Source organism: Agelaius tricolor, unplaced genomic scaffold (genome assembly GCF_023055355.1).
Source record: "Agelaius tricolor isolate 1412-34295 unplaced genomic scaffold, bAgeTri1.0.p SCAF_1, whole genome shotgun sequence".
NCBI classification, from domain to species: Eukaryota; Metazoa; Chordata; class Aves; order Passeriformes; family Icteridae; genus Agelaius; species Agelaius tricolor.
In genome coordinates this window covers 4,554,101-4,568,313 of record NW_027269261.1, presented here as the reverse complement: position 1 = coordinate 4,568,313, position 14,213 = coordinate 4,554,101, and the positions used below count along the sequence as shown (strand labels likewise).

The window sequence follows — 14,213 nt, the reverse complement described above, 5'->3', positions numbered from 1 at the left end:
CATCCAGATCCACAGAGGACACCCACATTGTGTGAGCCCACACATTATTCCAGCATTAATTTGGGATCATGAGGCCTGTTTTCAATGCTAGGCCATTCTTTCCCCAACTTTGCTGTTCCCTTGCATAGCCCAAGTTGTTTTTGGCTCAATGGGCTGCTTGGGGGTTAAATATCATTTACGCTTCCATCTTTCTCTTTTGACAGAAAGAATAACTCAGTCTGCTCCCTTGGACAATTCCTGGGTATTAATTGCAGGTTTATTATCTTGCTCAGAAGTGTTTCTTCTTTACAGGTGAGCTGTGATCTTAGAAGATGAATAAATATTCCCATCCTAGAAAACATCAGTGATGGACTTTTAGGCTTAGTAATCTATTTATATTTGTTCTCTCCAGAAAAGGAAAGGCTGGAGATTTGGTTTTGGTTAAGGAAAATCCTTTCTTGCATCACTGGAGGTGGGCAGAAGAGCAGGGCCTGGTTCTGAGCAGTGAAAATATACCCAAAAGGAGCTTGACATGGCTGAGTGTTTCCTAAACAGAGCTGCAGGAGAGGGCAGCATCTGGTGGAATTAATTGCCTGTAATTTTCTGGAGATGATAGCTGAACGGGAATGGCTGCAGCAGAGCAGAGATCAGAAGGGTGGGGACAGGTTTTATTTTTTTCAACAAAAACTGTATCTGATAGAGCATCTCAATAGGAAAAGTTGCATGCAGAGACTGTCTTAAGAGGTTGACATGTCCCAAAAGCTTCAGCTGCTGAAAAAACATATTGTGGAAAATTGAGGTGCCTGTGCCAATAAATGGCACAGACACATTGGCTGAGAGTTCCGAGTCTCCTTTTCCAGTAGCTTGAAAATGTCATATTTGAACTTTTCAGACCGAAGCATCTCGCCCTCGGTGCCAGGTTCAGGTTGAATTTGCTTTTCCTGTGGATTTTAAGCTTTCAACAAAAGCACTTCAGCTCTTCCTCATAACCAGGTGTGTATCATACATGATTTGTTTTTTTAAAGATTGGTTAAACCTCATTGACTTGCTCTTTTGGGAGGTGGTTACCACAGGTGTGATTGGCCTCATCTGTGAAAGTAACCCAAATTTAGGCCTTATAAAACCTCAGTAACACCACCCTCTACCAGGGGGAACTTTTGTTGGTGAAGAGTCTGTGTGGCGAAACAGATCTTGGGTAAGTCTCTGATAAAACTGGACTGAACCCAGAGCAAGGAATGGCCTGGTCCAGGGGGTGACAGATGTTCCTGAAGGGCAGCCCCTGACTCTGACAGAGGAGGGAGAGATAGCACTTTCAGGGATGTATTGGTGCAAGGGTGAGGTCTGGTGGAGTGGAATTTAATAGATCAGCATGAATGAAACAGGTTTCATGGAGCCTGAATCTGACTAGATAAGCAGAGGTAATGATTGAAGGCCAAATAATGAAGATTGACAGGCAGGGCTAGGAGGCAGCAGGATGTTAGTCATGAGCACCAGGAAAAACAAAACCAACCCAAAAACCAGCTCAGAGATGAGAAATCAGAGTTAAGAGTAGAAAGCCAGGCATCAAGTAACATGTAGAAAAATGAGGAGAAAACAGAGTGTCTACTCGTTGCTATTAGGGATCATTTTTCCTGGAGACAGAAAGAAGGCTGGGGCCCAGTGGGAAAAATAGTGTGTAATAGTTCATAACACAGGGAGGGCTGAATTAAAATTGCACAAGCAGCTCTTCATCTGCGGAGGTGGGAGAGCACTGGAAAGTTGCATTAGTCAGAGGAGTGGTTTGGTATTTTTTATTTGTTCTCAGGGGTTTTTTGTTTTCACCAAGGAGGGTAAGTAATCACTGCAAAAATGTAATAGGCTGCATAATGAATGAATAATGAATTCTCTTCCCCTTGGAACCTCCAAATCTCTAAGGAACACAAACCTAACCAAGATGTCATCCAGTTTGCCAAGGATTTATGGCTGGGGAAGGAAATGATGATGGGGAATGTTGTGGCCTATGGAAGAGGGACATTCAGGCAAATATTCCTAATTATGAAGTCCCTGTTCCTTCAGTCCTGACATTTCTACATTTGCTTTGCTTGACCACCACTTGAATGCTGCTCCTTGGAGAGTCAGCTTTCCATGAGCATGGGAAAGTGCAGGAAGGAGCAGAAAGTCTTTCCCTGACTTGGTGGCAGCCAAATGAGTTCCATTGGCTCCTCTTTGCTGCACAAGCCTGGCCTGGCAGTGTGAGCATCGTTGGAAAAGTTGGAGGAGGGGTCATCTTTAGGGGCCCCAAATCTCTCCTGGAGTTCTGAGATCATCAGGGACCAGATGATTCTAGAAGGTGCTTTTGACTCTCTGGTTGCTTGCTCCCATCTCCAGCCTTCCCTGTGGGAATTGGCTGCTGAGAGGAAGCTGATCCTGACCTTCAGGCCTCTGCTGGGGACAAGGGATTTGTCCTGCAGCCTGGACATAGGCAGCAGTGTAACACAGGAAGGGAGGCAGGGGGAAGGGAAGGAAATCACATTTTTCCTCCAAACATGAGAATTATATCAATGCCCTGAAATATTCCAGAATCAATGAAGTGATTTGGGAAACCAGTGGAAAATCTGCTGTGGAGGCAGTGCTGCCCTGTGGGCTCTGAGTAGTGGCCGAGATAAAACAAGGATCTTTTCTGGGGCTGCACTATAAACCCCAGAGCCTGCTGGCCTTTTGGAAAAGGGTGGGAAGTCCCAGGCTGTGTCCTGGGTGGAGACCTGTTGGCTCTGATGAGTGGGAAGGAGGCCGTGGGCTGGGGCCAGCCCCGTGGCCTCTGCTATCTCCTGGCACGGAGGGCTCTGCTCCTCCCAGCCCTGCAGCTGACACGCTGCTCCCTTGCTGCTCCCACAGTGTTTGCCTGCAAAATCCACTCAAAACTCACTTGGATTTGGGAGATCCCTGCTGAACTTGTAGGAAAAGATGTCCTGATTTCTGCCAGGACTGGGGGGAAATTCTGCAGGGCCCTGCTTGCCCATGGCTGAGCCCCTCAGCTGGTGCAAAACCACTCTGAAGTAATGCTAGTAAAAATCTGGAGGATGCCAATCCAGTATGAAAATCCCACTGTCCTGCCTTAGGGTGTGCCAGCATTTGGGCTGGACTTTAGGGCAAACTTTTAGAATTGGAAAAGCTGAAGAGGTGCATAGAGAAGGGAGGGAGCACTGTGGAGGCTGTGACTGCAGCCCTGTCAAAAGAAGGATCTCAAACACAGATCTGGGTGTGCCCTAAGAATAGCAGTCCTCTGCAATCCCTTCCACTCCCATTTTCCTCTGGTTCAAGGCACTGGAAAGGTTTTTGTCAGTGGCAGTTTTCTGAAGAGCCACTCAATGAAATGCAGCTGAGATAAGGCAGGCTGTCACCTGGGAGCATCTCTCTCCATTTCAGCACTCCTGGCTTCCAGATAATTCCATTATGTGCACACATGAAAAGGGCCCTGTCCTGAGGTGAGGTTACCAAGTCCAGCCAGGGCTCTGAAGGAATATTTGCAGCTCTTGGAGTGTTCTTCCCATGACAGTGCATTCAAAGCCAACCCAGCACACAAATCTTTCGCAGAACATATAAAAACAGTCTTAAAATCACTTCTTCACATGCTCCATGATAATTTTATTCCTTTTACATTTGGGCAAGGTGTTAATATTCTTGGCTGGCTGGAAACCTAACAAATACCTTTGACTTCTCCCTTGGCTGTGCTTCTTGCTGGATCTGCCAAGCATTCTTTAGATGTCAAGGTCTGGGATTTATATGCTGGTAAGTGCATGATATTTTTGAGGGCACATAGTTTACCAATTTTGCACAGGATGTACTGATTATGTACAACTCATATTTTAGAATGAAATCGAGGCCTTATGGAAAGTCCTAAGTATGGAAGCAAAGTGAAACTCTGTGTTTCTGCACAGTGCAGATACAACCCCAGGCTTGGCTCTGCAGGATTCTCCATCCTGCTGTGTTGCTGTGCTTCAATCATGACCTGAAGGGTTCATCCCAGAGGTGAAGAGCTCCATTTCCATGTCCCCTCTCCTAACAGGAGTTTCCTCTTTGGCACGTTGTTTTGTTTTCCACTTTGTGTGAAAATCTGAGTTCCAAAAGCCTAAATAGCCAGATAACAGTAGGTATTTTGCAACATGTGGATTTCTCCATGGCTTCCTGAAGTGCTGTTGATTTGTGGAATTAAGGGAGAAGGTGAACGTCCTTCTCTTGTCTTGCACTAGTGCCTCATTGCACTTCCACCCCATCCCAAACCAGATCCTCCTGTAGAGGACGTAGATTAAAATCTCATGAGATTGAAGCAAAAAGGAAACTGGGTGAATTTTTATATTTGCCTTTCAGAGGTCTCAGATGCATTTTAAAACATTTTTGAATGGCCAAAAATGAAAATAAACTTACTTTTTCCTTTTTGTCATTATGTGAACAACTAAAGTATATTAGTCATGCCTCTATTTTAGTTTAATTAATGGAGAGATAATAAGATATTTCCAAACAACAGCCCTGGAATGGAAACTGAGATTATCCTTTGCTTTTCTGGGCTGTAGTAAAGATCTGATTGGGAGCTTTGATGAACTTTAGTGCAAAAATACATTGAGTGAATATGGCTTTACTGTGAAAAGCAGATATGGATTATTGCTAGGTACATTCCATAATGGAAAGCCTCCCATTTGAGGTGGATGTGGATCCACCCTGAACATGTCTTTGTTTATTTGTGAGGTTGTTTCCTGCTTTTCCTTATCACAAACTTCCAGCTGGGAGTTAAAGAGGCAGCGCTGACATTTCGGGCTCTGGACTCAGGGATGCAAAGAGGCTTTTCCGTCCAGGGAAGGACTTGGACAACTATCCAGGAGTACATGGAGGCAGAACAGGCTTCTCCAGCTTCCTTCCTTCAGCTCTTAGTTTGACTCCACTGAAACAGAGGGAACAAGAGCAATAACAAACCTGGACTACTTTGCAGTGGTTTTTACCCTGGTTTCACATAGGATTACACATCTGTGCCTTCTTCTTTCCCAATATCTTTTGGAGATGCTGGCTGAACTCAACACTTGAATTTTTAGCAGTAATTAACTTCTTACATGTTTCCTAAAAGGAAACTTGCTTTATACTTCTGTCTGATTCTTTCCCTGTACTAAACTTCTTTTTTTTCAAGAGTAGCTCTCAATAGCAGGTGCAGCATTCCAGCAGCATTCCCAGTAACAACAGAAGTAATGCCATCCTTTTCTCCTGGAAAACAATGTGGAGTGGGGTCAGGAGGTGACCCAGATTCTCCCCTTGTCACAATGTCAAAGTCAGTTATGAAGATATCTGAACATGTAAAATTTTAAATTACTCTTCTAAAATCTCTTAGGAAACCCCTGATAAAACACATTTCAGTGACCTTTATGCTAGTAGTGAGTTGGGCCTCCTGTGATAAAATATTTTAGTCTATCCTAGGACAGAAATGATTTGTGGAAAATCCTTCTGAGTAAAAACACAAAGCAAATTCCACACTTTTCAGTGGGCTGCTTCTTGGAATATGAAAAAACCTCAGGCATCATTCTCTGCTCCCGTGACCCGACACCCATCAGTCACAATAAATAGCAGAAATGTTGTGAAATAAATAAATGACAAATCCCAGTCCTTGTGCTCTCCCTGCTGCAGGCAGTGCGGGGTGCCCTCAGCCAGCACAGAAGGTGCCAGCCTGGTTTGGAGTGGGCCCCTTGAAATCACACTGAAACCCTTCTCCCAAAGACCTGGCAATGCCTGCAGTGTGGATTTGGACAGGCAGGGCTGGCAGTGCCTCGTGGAGCAACGTGGGGACAGCAGCTCTGGGAGCTCGGGCTCATGGAGTGACCCTTCCCTTGCACAGCTGCAGCCTTGGCACCCTCCAGGCTGCCCTCCCTGGGCACCCCCTGCTCCATGGGAACACTCTGCCCAGAGCACTTGGCCCATATGGGTTCATCTGGACAAAGGAATTTAGGGAAAAATTGCCTTTCTTTTAAGCATGGCTCTGAATCTGGATCTCGTTTCCATCTTGGCCTCTCTGGGAACAACTGTTCCCAGAAGGGAAAGCTCCAGGCTGGCTCCCTGTGTCCAGCAGCTCAGGGTTCTAAGGATTAAATATCAGCCACTGTGGAAGTGGCAAAACAGGAGAAAAATGGGTGAGATGAGACCATGAGAACTCCAAGGGCAAACAGGGATATCCAAAGTTACCCCCAGCACCATTGAGTGTTTTTTAATTATTATTTTTCCCTGTGGCTCCCTGTGAATCCCTCATTCTAAAATGAAACAAAAACACTTGAAGGTCACAAAAAAAAAAATCTAAGTTTTCATGCTGTATTGCTTTTACTTATTTTAACCCTTATTTTCCTGCCCTGTTTTGCATTATAAACCCAGAACTTTTATTCCAAGTGATAAGTGCACACTGAATTCTTCCACCTTGATTGGAAAGATGTCGATGACTTTCCCTGTTTTCAGCATGGACCTGATCCAAAGCTCAGGGAAGGAAACTTCCAGCAGGCGTTGGCCTGTGTGTCACAGACACTTGAATGACTTTCTGTGCACAGTGGGAAAATAGAATTTTCCATTCTATTATTTTCCTTTTTAAAAGGACATGCAGTATGTACTGGGTTATTTTTTAAATTATTTATACAACTGTATCCTGACAAGCTACAACTTCCTCCTGGGTAAACACAGCTCCAGTTTGTTTCTGTAGTGTGGAGCTGTGTTTATAAGGTTGGGGAAGGACCACAACTAGTGTGGGGTGTGCTGTCCCAAAAATCCCCCCCTTTATTTTCTTTAGAAACTTCAGGGACATTCTTCTTGTGTGGGTTTCACAAGTTCTGGTTCTTTGTACCACAAAACTTGTTTTATGTAACCCACATTTGTTTTTATTCAATGTTGTACATATGGATTTTAAATAACTATATGCATAAAACAGTGAGTTCCCGGCACTTGAGGGGAAAGTTGCATCACAAATCTTCAGCATTCCATGTGTATTTCATCTTGAAATTTCAGCATCAGACTCTCTTGTCATATTTTAAAGGCCATTTTTCCATTCTAGGCTTCCATTAGCCAGACAAGATCAAAGCACTGAGTTGGAAAGTGCTTTGTGGTACCTTGAGCTGGGATGCAGGAAAAAAAAATCAAATTCTGGTCTGTCAGGTGCTTAAAAAGTTCATCTCTTGGCTGAGAGAATCATTGTGCTGTGCCCTGGGTTTGTGCCATTTTCCATGGGTAACACAGGCTCTAAAAGCACTTGAGGATTGGGAAAAGCAGCAAAGGCACTCTGATTTTCACAGCCTCTCCTCCCATCAGCTTCCCACTTATCAGACTTTCCTAACAGCCATTTTGGTTTTGGGGTTTTCCCCCCAAATAACAGTTCTTTATACAAAACTGGGTTGCCTGCAAATGCAGAAACCTCTGGATATTTTTTTTTTTCATGAAATCCAAACCCCAGTTTTGGTGCCAAAGGATCCCATGTGAGATTGGAATTGCTGCTTCCCCAAGACGAGAGCATGATGCTTACCTGGTGTTTTTCAGGTAGGGATGAGTGTGCTGGCTTCATCCCTATGGCTCACTGGGAAATACCAGTTTGTTTGGCTCTGTACAACTTACATTTTTCCTCATGAAAATAGCCTGGATAAGAAGTCATAACCCCAGGTGACCATTCAGTTAACTGGAAACAAAGCTCCCTCCAGGAGACAGGGTTCCTGGAGAGGAAGGATGCAAGGAGCATCACCTGCTGTGTGAGTTTTGCTCTGTTTTTTCTCACTTTGTTTTTGTTCCTAGAGGGAGAGTGTGTTAAACAATGGTATTCTAACTTGTTCTATGCTTTGGCAGTTTTGGGAATAACATACACACTGCAAGACAGGAATTTAGACATTGTGACCTCTGGCTAACTATAATAAAGATAAAAGTTGAGAGTTTTCCAAGGAAACTAGCCCACAATTAAGGTTTAATTCTGCAATTCACCGTTCCCCCTCAGCCATCCTGCTTTGTGATGAAATTTCCAACAGATGGCTGGGATCCTCAGGCGTGGAGAAATTGTTATTATCTGAATATTAGCAAGCTTTTAAAGCTTCCTCCTACCTTAGCTGCTGTGCTAATGAGGCTCCCATCTCCCCTCCAGGGTTTGCCTCAGGGTTTTCTCCTGCAAAAAGGACTTTTCAAGGAAATAGTGAAAATGTTGAAGGAAATGTTGTAGGTAGGGACTTGGAAGAAGATTTCCCTTCATATCCTTTCTGCAAAGGGCTCTTGATGCTCTTGATTTTTTTTTCCCTTGTGGAATAAAGATGTTTGGACCTTGAATTGAAGTGTGTAGGAGTAAACTTCACATAGCTTTAAAATAGAACCACAGCAAGAGAGGGAAAGCAGCATTCTGCAGAAACCTGCTGCTCTAGAACAAGGAGCTGGAGTGTGTGAAATACCAGATCCTCTGCCTTGGATTTCAGGCAAGCCACTATTTATAGGGTGATCACTGAAGCTGACTCCAGACTTCACTTATAAATAGCTGAGCCTACATTTCCCTTCTCTGCCAGAATTTTCCCAAGTGCTGTTTCATGCTTCCCTTGTCATGCTGAAGGCTGCTGGTGGTTTGTGGACAAGGAGGCTGGGCAGTGGTGGGGGCTGATAAAATTGGATTCACCAAGAGATGCCCCTTCCTCGTTAGCAAATCCTGCATGGATCCAATCCCACTTTGGGAGCGGTGTGGGAATGTGGGTGCTATTTCCTGGACACAGACAAGACTCTGGTGACACTTGAAGATGAAACTTGGGCCTTCAAAGTCACTGCAGAACTTCTGACTGCAGTTTGAAAGTCAGATTTTGTGAAAAAGTGTCTTACTGTGTGGGATTCTGAGGAAATCCTGCAGGCCGTGTCCTAAGCCCTTAAAATCTGCTGTGCTTGGCTGCTTTTGACTTTTTAAAATTTGGCCAGATCCTTTGTAAGTCAGAATCATGACACTGGGGGCTCTTTGCCCACCAGAACATGGCAGAGTCACACTCAAATTCCTCATTCCTGGGGTTCATGTGGAGAGTTGCTCACTAAGGCAGTGACTGCTACAGGCCAGGACATTTTTAGAATAAGCAGTCCTGCATGGAGGCAGGTGAGAGATCTCAGCTAAATGAGGAAAGGGGAATCTTCTTAAAGCTTCCCACAGAATTAAAAGTTACCAGCTTTTGCTTCTGGACCTGCACCTGAGCAACAGCCCTGGTGTGGAGTGTGTCCAGGATCCAACATGGAAATTGTGAGCATGGGAGGGAGGAGGCAGCTCCAGCCTGGAGCTTTGAATGATAGAGCAGCCTCCTGGTAAATAATTCCTGGTAATGAGCCTCTCTGGGGATCATTCTTCCATCTGTGTGGCAGCATTGAGGCAGAGAGAGCAGATGACTGCACCTGGATGAGGCTCCATTGATGTCAGACACATCCCTGCACGTAGTCCAGCTGCATGGAACTGAACAAGGAATCACAGCCTCAGCAGTTAAAGCCCAGCATTACCAGAGCAAGGCAATCACCACAGAAAACATTTAAAAATTTGTTTATGCTGGTGGGTTCTTGGACTATGTGCTGATATCTTAACCTGACCTGAAAGCTTCAGTTTCTGTAGGAAAAGTAAGCAGGTTGTCAGGAAAATGAATAAAATCTGGGAGAGGACTAAGAATTTCACTTTTTTTTCCTGTAGTAGTTAATGGATCAGCTGCACCTCACAACTTTGTTTTGTCAAATTACACAGGCTGATGTGTATTTTTCATAGAATCATGGAATGGTTTAGGTTGGAAAGGACCTTAAAACTCATCCAGTTCCACCCTCTGCCATGGCAGGGACACCTTCCACTATCCCAGGTTGCTCCAAGCCCTGTCCAGTCTGGCCTTGGACCCTTCCAGGGATAAGGCAGCCACAGCTTCTCTGGGTAACCTCTGCCAGGGCCTCACCACCATCACAGAATTTCTCCCTAATATCTCATCTAAAACTATTCTCTTTTGTATTAAAACCATTAAGTTTCTAATTAGGTGAATTTCTGATGCATCTGCAGGAAATGAAGGAGTAAAACTGTGGTAAAACACAAGGAAAGAGAATAATGTTTGGCAACAAGGGGCAAAGTTTTTACAGAGTTTTGTGCAGCTTTTTGTGGGACAGATAAATGCTGAGGATTTTGGTCAAATTTCCTCCCCATTTCTCTTTGGGTGAGGAAACATTGCTGCATCAACACCTTTGAGGCATTGAGCCTCAAACTGCTGCACCACAGAAGGGGCTTTGAAGGGCCAAGAAACTTCCTTTTCAGTTGTAGACATCCTCTGTGGTTGGATTTCTTCCATGTGGAGCCCACAGGACACAAGAGCAGGTCCCAAGACATTTCTTTCATTTTTTAATATACTGCCTTGAACACAATGGGAAGGGCTGCAGGGGATGTTGTGATACACTGGCCCCGAGCCCCTGCCAGCTCTCACTAATGCTTCCTGTCCTTCCACAGGGATTCCTGCCAGGACTCCTCCTGGCCACTGGAGATTGCTGTGATGCTGGCAGGGAGAGCAGGAAAGCCATCTTGTCTTCACACTGTCAGCATTTCCACTGCTGACTCCGGTGGCGTGGGAAGGAGACAGCAGCTGGCTGAGGCCAAGGCCAAACTTTTGTAAGTGCCCTGTGCTTGAGTCATTTTCCAGGGCTGGGGATGTTGGGCACATGGAGAAATAGGCCTGGAGCTCACAGGAGCTGCTGGTGGAGAGAAAACTGCTGAGAATGGATGCTCTGGGGACAGGGTAGGCACAGAGAGTCGGGGAGTGCTTAGAAAAATAAGATTTTCTCAACAAAAGAGTATTGCCAGACCTCTGATGTGCAACCTGAGAGCAGAGTTACAAATGGTCTGTGTGTCCCTGCTCTTTGTTCCTCCCAGTAAAGGCCCTTCCTGTGTCACACACACCTTTCCCTGTGGCTGCTGCATGGGGGTACCTGGATGAGTGTTTATTCCCTGATGCAGAATTTTGGGCAGGTCAGCCTCCTGAGCTGGTGATAGAGAAAAGGCAAACTAAGGATTGAGGATCAGACACATTTATGTTTTCAGTGACTGTTGGGAAACAGGAATATCCCAGTAAATCCATTCTGGGAATGCATTGCTACAACGTGTTCCTGAAGGTAAGAGTGTAACCCTGAGCTGGGTGTAACCAAGGCGCTGAGGAGAAATAGGGTTCTGTGAGGAAATGTTTGTGAAGAGGAGCCATCCTGCTTCCAGACACACTACACACACTGAGGAAGCTGAGTTTTTCCTCTGGGCATATTCTTGCCCATCTTTGATTTTCCTCTCAGGAGCTTGGCCAAGTCTGCCACGAGACAAAGCTCCAGTCTGGATTTGTGCCTTGGAGCCCCACTGTAACCAGGAGTTAGAGGTGGAGGAAAGGTGTGTCTGGTGGGGGGAATGGATCTCAGTCATGCTGGGAACCTGTGGAACTGGAACTGTCTGATAACAGGAGACTGTTCCAGTCTAATGGAACAGCGAGGGAGTTTTTTATTACAGTGTGAATTTCTTGGTGTGCATTTTTATTGTGTTCTTGGAAATTGACACCATCCTTCAGTAGATTTTTTTGAGTTTTAGTATTGCCTTAACAATTGTGGCTCTTAATATCTCATCTAGATGTGCTGCTTTTGTATCTGCTTGGAAGTACCCTTTCACAAATTCAAATGTAAGCCTTGGGGACATGGTTTAGTGGTGGCCTTGGCAGTGCTGGGTTAATGGCTGGGCTCAAGGATCTTAGAGGATTTTTCCAACCTAAACCATTCTGTGTTTCCAATTTTTATTCATTTTATTTTGAATGATGCATTAGGTTATTTAAACTAGAATTTATTTCTAAATTATCTTTCAGAGAGGTTGGAATATGATTACCTGTATACACCTGCGCAGTGTTTTCCCTTGGTGAAGGTGTCAATATGCACATGGATCTATTTCTGTGGAATGAGCATCAAACAATAATACTGGGTGTGGTGCCTTGGTAGATTTTCAAAAGGAAAGAAAAAAACAAGTTTAAATATTGCTTCAGCTGTGCAGAAATCTATGTTTGCCTGGGCCAAATGTGTGAGGGGAAAAAACCTTGAGCTTCAGAGCCAAACTAACTACAAAGTAACAGGGCTGAAGGGGAGTGACTTTGCCCAACATTGTTGCTGCCCCTTTCCACTTCATTTAACACCAGTTTCTGTCATGGCCATTCACTCCAGTCCTTTCAGTTTGTTTAAGGCAGCAGGAATGTTACCATCAGTGGTGCAGCAATTTTTAAAATTAAATGAACATCCTCTCTGCCAATCCTGGGAATGCTGCTGTGAACTGTCAGCAGCAAAACACTTGTACCTGCCCTGCTCTTCACCAAATGCCAGCTCTTTAAAAAGGAGAAAATGTCTGTCAGTAACTGGGATAGCTGGTTGGAGCCCACAGTGCCCCCTGCTATTCTGGTTCTTGCTTCTCCAGGCATTCATTCCTACCCAGTTATTTCCATGGGAATCCATGGCCCACCCATCTTTGAGCTATGGGGGCTAAAGAATCCAAAAATACACAGCGTGCTCTTGCTCACTCCCAGACATTGCAGGCTTTTGTCCCTTCCAACTTGCTTGAGGGATATTAATAATTGAGTGAAGGATGATATTTTAGGATATTTCTTAACATCCTAGCATTTGAATATATTTTTAAAAAATTTGTATCTATATACACACATTTTTACTGCATCCCAAGGTCTGAATATGCACCAGAACAAGTGACAAGTATGAAAGTGTGTTCTTAGATCTTATCAAGAATCTTGTAGGCTTCATGGTGACAGAACATTTAAAATAGACTTCTGAATGCCAGAAGCTCAAGTTTAAGGGACTTAGTCCCTTTGGGGTCTTGGGAAGTGGGAATCTGAGAATCTAGGAACTGGGAATCTGGAGATTGGGAGGAGGATGCACTGCAGGAGCTGCAAGGTGGTGGCTCTGGCAGAGCAGTCCTGGAAACCAAAGGAGAACAAAATATCCAAAAGAGCCAGGCTGATAATTTTGACAGGCTAGAAATGAAGCAATATTCTAGAGATTATGTCAGGAAATGGATATTGGAAATTTTGGCAAAGCAGCTGAGTGTGAAGGGGCAGGAGCCAGATAAGAGGGAGTTTAAGATATGCAGAGGAGAGGAACTCCAGACAGCAGTTAAATAGCAGTGAGTGCAGGGATGAAGAGCAGGAGAAAAGGGAGTGGTAACCAAGGAGCCAAATGAATCCAAGAGTGGTTTGTTGATTTTTTGATAAAAGACATGGATAGCACTGATCCATAGCTGTACTGCAAGTGAGAGGGGAGGGAGAGTGGACAGGAGGGAAGGAGCATGGGCGTGAGGACAGGGAGGGAAGCAGGGAGGCCAGGACTAGAAAAGAAAACCTGAAGCAGCAGTGTCTGCCTCTGACCTTGGCTGTGGAAGAGAGGAAAGGAGGAAAGGTGCACTGGTGGTGGGACAGCAGTTTTCTCTGGAAAGACAGGCAAAAATCCTACCCAGGAAAGGAGGAAAAGGGAAAGTGTGGCACAAAGGCAGCTGGACCTGGGTTCCAGGGGTTGGGTTGCACTGGCAAAGGGAGGCTGTTTACGTGGGAAGGTGGCAGGGCTGGAGCAGCAGGAGAGGATGACTGCAGTGGAGGAAGTCAAACCCGGGATGGGGTTTCCACTAGGAATGACAGAGCAGCGGGAGGGAGAGCAGCACTAGAGGAAATGGATGCTGGGGGCGAGCCAATATTGTCTTTGCGATAGGAGAGAGTGTCAGAGGAGGAGGAGCAAGGAGGCTGGAGAGACCCAATAACCAAATAAATGTAAGAGAAGGGAAGGGGAGCCGGGAGTGGCTGGATAACACCCACGGAGGGCTGCGAGCGAGGGCCGGCGGAGGGGGAAGACCTGGCGTGAGCACAGGGCAGGCCCGGGCAGCAGCAGCGGCAGGAGCAGCAGCAGCAGCAGCAGGTGAGGATGCGCCCGGAGCGCTGCGGGCCGGGCCGTGCCGAGCCGTGCCGAGCCCCCCGCGCCGCAGGGCCGCCGCAGGGCCGGGGCGCGGGGCGGGGGCTCCTCCCGCGCTGTCCCCGCCCCCCGCGCTGTCCCCGCTCCGCTCCGCGCCGGGCGGGGCTCGGGGGCTCACGCAGCGCCGCGCGGGCTGCGGGTACCGCCGCTCCCTCCGCACAGCGCGGGGCCGCCGCCCGGGCAGCGCCGAGGTAGGGCCGGCAGCGGGGAGCCGGGATCGGGGATGGGGGGCGGCCCCTCTTCCC

At 46.1% G+C, this 14,213-nt stretch overlaps 1 protein-coding gene across 2 annotated transcripts in view; it reads left to right on the top strand.

Annotated features, from left to right (window-relative positions):
- The first annotated feature begins 13,756 nt into the window (after positions 1-13,756).
- Positions 13,757-14,213, top strand: part of SPTBN1 (spectrin beta, non-erythrocytic 1) — a 116,118-nt gene continuing 115,661 nt past the window's right edge. The window contains exon 1 of one of the 2 annotated variants that reach the window (XM_071450319.1): positions 13,757-13,914. The gene's annotated coding sequence lies outside the window, so the exon portion shown is untranslated. Of the gene's footprint in view, positions 13,915-14,007; positions 14,160-14,213 lie in introns of those variants that run through there. The other variant, XM_071450234.1, reaches the window with a different exon arrangement.